This window comes from Schistocerca piceifrons, unplaced genomic scaffold (assembly GCF_021461385.2).
Source record: "Schistocerca piceifrons isolate TAMUIC-IGC-003096 unplaced genomic scaffold, iqSchPice1.1 HiC_scaffold_1956, whole genome shotgun sequence".
Classification (NCBI taxonomy): domain Eukaryota; kingdom Metazoa; phylum Arthropoda; class Insecta; order Orthoptera; family Acrididae; genus Schistocerca; species Schistocerca piceifrons.
Window position 1 is genome coordinate 27,501 of NW_025727852.1, and position 5,000 is coordinate 32,500.

Consider the following 5,000-nt stretch of genomic DNA (forward strand, 5'->3'; position numbering starts at 1 on the left):
TCAGCATGTCGGTCCCCATGCGCGTTGCACTCGCACTCGCAGTCGCAAAAACGTGGGGCAAATATATTACGCGGAAGAGCTATAACAGACCGAGCCCCACTGCATGGGGAGAGTCTTTGTCACTAATGTACACAGATGGAACATTTTGGACTGGAACCAGATTACCCGTACACACGGCGCTGATTAGTAATCAATGCAGAGCCATCAAACTACAGCAAATATACACAACTGTCCGTATACATGCTGAAAGAGTCTGCCCACAATGGGAACCACACGTCAGCCAGACACTCTGATCACGCACCACTCTCTGCTTCTAACGGGCGCACATACAATATGTAAGCACCAGCATGGAACAACATCCAGTGCATCTTCTCCGCCACATTACACAATCCACACTATCACAACCAGACCAGGAGGTCCATGCGGAAAATACAATATCCCAGCCTTTCGACATCCACCATTGCGCAGACCAGGCACCAACACCCACACATGTCCTATACAACGGTGCACCCAACATCACAATAGTACCTCCTGTCACAGCGCACAAACAATGACATGAGTCAAAGACACAGGTCTCACACAAGCATAGAATTGGAGCGCCGCCTCTAATAAGCCAAAGGTGCATCCTGACGTGACAAATCTGATCATGTCACAAGCATTCACTTACTATAATCACTATCAAGGAACCTGCCGCCCCCGCCCCCCCCCCCCTACACCTTTCCTTACAACAACGTGTAACCTAACCTAACCTAACCTATGTTGTACCTTAACCTAACCTATGTTGTACCTTAACCTAACCTATGTTGTACCTTAACCTAACCTATGTTGTACCTTAACCTAACCTATGTTGTACCTTAACCTAACCTATGTTGTACCTTAACCTAACCTATGTTGTACCTTAACCTAACCTATGTTGTACCTTAACCTAACCTATGTTGTACCTTAACCTAACCTATGTTGTACCTTAACCTAACCTATGTTGTACCTTAACCTAACCCATGTTGTACCTTAACCTAACCCATGTTGTACCTTAACCTAACCCATGTTGTACCTTAACCTAACCCATGTTGTACCTTAACCTAACCCATGTTGTACCTTAACCTAACCCATGTTGTACCTTAACCTAACCCATGTTGTACCTTAACCTAACCCATGTTGTACCTTAACCTAACCCATGTTGTACCTTAACCTAACCCATGTTGTGCCTTAACCTAACCCATGTTGTGCCTTAACCTAACCCATGTTGTGCCTTAACCTAACCCATGTTGTGCCTTAACCTAACCCATGTTGTGCCCTAACCTAACCCATGTTGTGCCCTAACCTAACCCATGTTGTGCCCTAACCTAACCCATGTTGTGCCCTAACCTAACCCATGTTGTCCCCTAACCTAACCCATGTTGTCCCCTAACCTAACCCATGTTGTCCCCTAACCTAACCCATGTTGTGCCCTAACGTAACCCATGTTGTGCCTTAACGTAACCCATGTTGTGCCTTAACGTAACCCATGTTGTGCCTTAACGTAACCCACGTTGTCCGCTAACGTAACCCACGTTGTCCGCTAACGTAACCCACGTTGTCGCCTAAACCTGCTCTGTAATTGTTATACGACTCGTTCAATTAGTGTAGTGTTGCCCACCCGCAACCCTCGCAATATAGTTCGCTACTCGCACTGCCCGCTCCCCTGTGTATCGCTTCATGTTAAACACCTTGCAAGTCTTGCTGACTTTCCACATGCTCCTGCTGTACACTGTAATGTGGATGGCAGCAGGACGTACATGCCGCCCCCCCCCCCCCCCACCCCTCCCCACGTCCCCACGTCCCCACCTTGCCCCCTGCCTTCGCAAGCTGGTTGGTGACAAGTTTGCATGTTCAATGCCCTTCGCATGCGACGTACGCAGGCTACGTTGTGGTGCGGCCTGTGTCAACTGTCCGCTGATGTCGTACGCGTGAACCACAATCTGTACTGCACATTCGTCCTTATGTACTGAATGATACATCGTGGCACATGTGTGACCGTACAACGACTGCGCCCAAAAACGGCGGACCATACAGTGCAAATATTGTGCACGCAGCTACGTGTCGTCTCCCTATGAGAGCTGGATTGCAGTGTGGTACGCCATAGAGACGTGTGGGAGGAACGGACGCCGTGGATGGCGATCAGCATGAGCTGTGTGTTGATGTATTCGGACCTAGTCGTCTCTCCTCAAACACCGTGATAGCATGGTGCACCGCGTTCCATATCTGCGACATGCTACAGAGGCCGGTTGACAGTCGTTCGAGCAATGGACATCGCATACGTACGGGGGCCACCTTCCACGTATTGTCTAGGCGTGCACATTTTGTTGCGTGTATGTGGGCAGACGTAGTGTGGCGTGACACCTGACACAGGCATGCAATAATCGTTGAAGTTGCTAATGGCGATGGACGCCTACGTTTTCTGGTGAAGTTACGCAAATGAAGAAATGGTAACCCGTTGTGGTGCGGTTGTTCTCGCTAGGGGTGAATCGGTGATGGCGACGATAGGTTGAGGTACTAACCGGTTGTTCCAGCGATACCCACCATGCCGATGAAACTGAACGGCATCTGGGTGTGAAGCGATACGCGGTGGTGGCTGGGTGGGACCGTCCCCGGCCGGTGAGGGGGCGCCTCCCGGCGTGCTGGCCGCGCGGTGCGTGGGCGCACGCGCTACAGCCGGCTGGTGGGGGCGGCCAGTGGCAGGCGCGCCGGCCGACGGACGCGGCAGGCGTCGCAGCTGCGCGCCGGCGCACCCTGCGCGCGGCGCCGTGCGGCCAAAGTAGGTCCTCGCGGGCCCGGTGCGAAGCGCGGTGGACATCTTCAGTGTGCTGGTCCGATTGAGGACTGTGTGCGTTGAGGATGCGCCGCCGCCCGGCGCTCGGCGCCGCGACGCCGTCTGCTGCTCGGTCGCCCCAGCGGTTCTCGCTGGTGGTTTGTATCGCAGCTGTGCGGATGTGTTGGCGCGTGCGCTGTGCTGGGAGAGTTCGCTTCGGCACCCAAGTGGGGCTTTTGTCCTTCTGTGGCGCTGGCGTTGGAGCTGCCGGTCACCGTAGGTGGCGCGTGTTGTCTCCCGCCGGCAATGCCACGACAGCACGCTCCCGGGCCTCTGTCGGCAGCGGCAAGCTCAGTTGGGAGCACGGGTGGTCGCACCGAAAGCGTCTACTCGCCTAACTCCGGGCGATTGCGCCTCTCTCGAACCCGACCAAGTACTTGGGACGGCGCTGCGCGCCGCCGGGACCTGAGAGGGTTTCGAGGTGTATTGTGCAGGGGAGCTCAGCCTCCTCCTGTTTGCAGAATGATTGAGCGGACGCTTGCGTGTTCGCGCGGGCCCCCGGGACACACTCCCGGGCGGCCGGCTGCTCAGCTCTAGTTGGCGCAGCTCCCTGGTTGATCCTGCCAGTAGTCATATGCTTGTCTCAAAGATTAAGCCATGCATGTCTCAGTACAAGCCGCATTAAGGTGAAACCGCGAATGGCTCATTAAATCAGTTATGGTTCCTTAGATCGTACCCACGTTACTTGGATAACTGTGGTAATTCTAGAGCTAATACATGCAAACAGAGTCCCGACCAGAGATGGAAGGGACGCTTTTATTAGATCAAAACCAATCGGTCGGCTCGTCCGGTCCGTTTGCCTTGGTGACTCTGAATAACTTTGGGCTGATCGCACGGTCCTCGTACCGGCGACGCATCTTTCAAATGTCTGCCTTATCAACTGTCGATGGTAGGTTCTGCGCCTACCATGGTTGTAACGGGTAACGGGGAATCAGGGTTCGATTCCGGAGAGGGAGCCTGAGAAACGGCTACCACATCCAAGGAAGGCAGCAGGCGCGCAAATTACCCACTCCCGGCACGGGGAGGTAGTGACGAAAAATAACGATACGGGACTCATCCGAGGCCCCGTAATCGGAATGAGTACACTTTAAATCCTTTAACGAGTATCTATTGGAGGGCAAGTCTGGTGCCAGCAGCCGCGGTAATTCCAGCTCCAATAGCGTATATTAAAGTTGTTGCGGTTAAAAAGCTCGTAGTTGGATTTGTGTCCCACGCTGTTGGTTCACCGCCCGTCGGTGTTTAACTGGCATGTATCGTGGGACGTCCTGCCGGTGGGGCGAGCCGAAGGCGTGCGACCGCCTCGTGCGTGCTCGTGCGTCCCGAGGCGGACCCCGTTGAAATCCTACCAGGGTGCTCTTTATTGAGTGTCTCGGTGGGCCGGCACGTTTACTTTGAACAAATTAGAGTGCTTAAAGCAGGCAAGCCCGCCTGAATACTGTGTGCATGGAATAATGGAATAGGACCTCGGTTCTATTTTGTTGGTTTTCGGAACCCGAGGTAATGATTAATAGGGACAGGCGGGGGCATTCGTATTGCGACGTTAGAGGTGAAATTCTTGGATCGTCGCAAGACGAACAGAAGCGAAAGCATTTGCCAAGTATGTTTTCATTAATCAAGAACGAAAGTTAGAGGTTCGAAGGCGATCAGATACCGCCCTAGTTCTAACCATAAACGATGCCAGCCAGCGATCCGCCGCAGTTCCTCCGATGACTCGGCGGGCAGCCTCCGGGAAACCAAAGCTTTTGGGTTCCGGGGGAAGTATGGTTGCAAAGCTGAAACTTAAAGGAATTGACGGAAGGGCACCACCAGGAGTGGAGCCTGCGGCTTAATTTGACTCAACACGGGAAACCTCACCAGGCCCGGACACCGGAAGGATTGACAGATTGATAGCTCTTTCTTGATTCGGTGGGTGGTGGTGCATGGCCGTTCTTAGTTGGTGGAGCGATTTGTCTGGTTAATTCCGATAACGAACGAGACTCTAGCCTGCTAACTAGTCGCGTGACATCCTTCGTGCTGTCAGCGATTACTTTTCTTCTTAGAGGGACAGGCGGCTTCTAGCCGCACGAGATTGAGCAATAACAGGTCTGTGATGCCCTTAGATGTTCTGGGCCGCACGCGCGCTACACTGAAGGAATCAGCGTGTCTTCCTAGG

General features: G+C 53.3%; 1 non-coding gene across 1 annotated transcript in view; it reads left to right on the forward strand.

Annotated features, from left to right (window-relative positions):
- The first annotated feature begins 3,395 nt into the window (after positions 1-3,395).
- Positions 3,396-5,000, forward strand: part of LOC124741481 — a 1,909-nt gene continuing 304 nt past the window's right edge. The window contains exon 1 of the ribosomal RNA XR_007009977.1: positions 3,396-5,000. This exon is cut by the window's right edge and continues 304 nt beyond it. This is a non-coding gene — a ribosomal RNA (small subunit ribosomal RNA).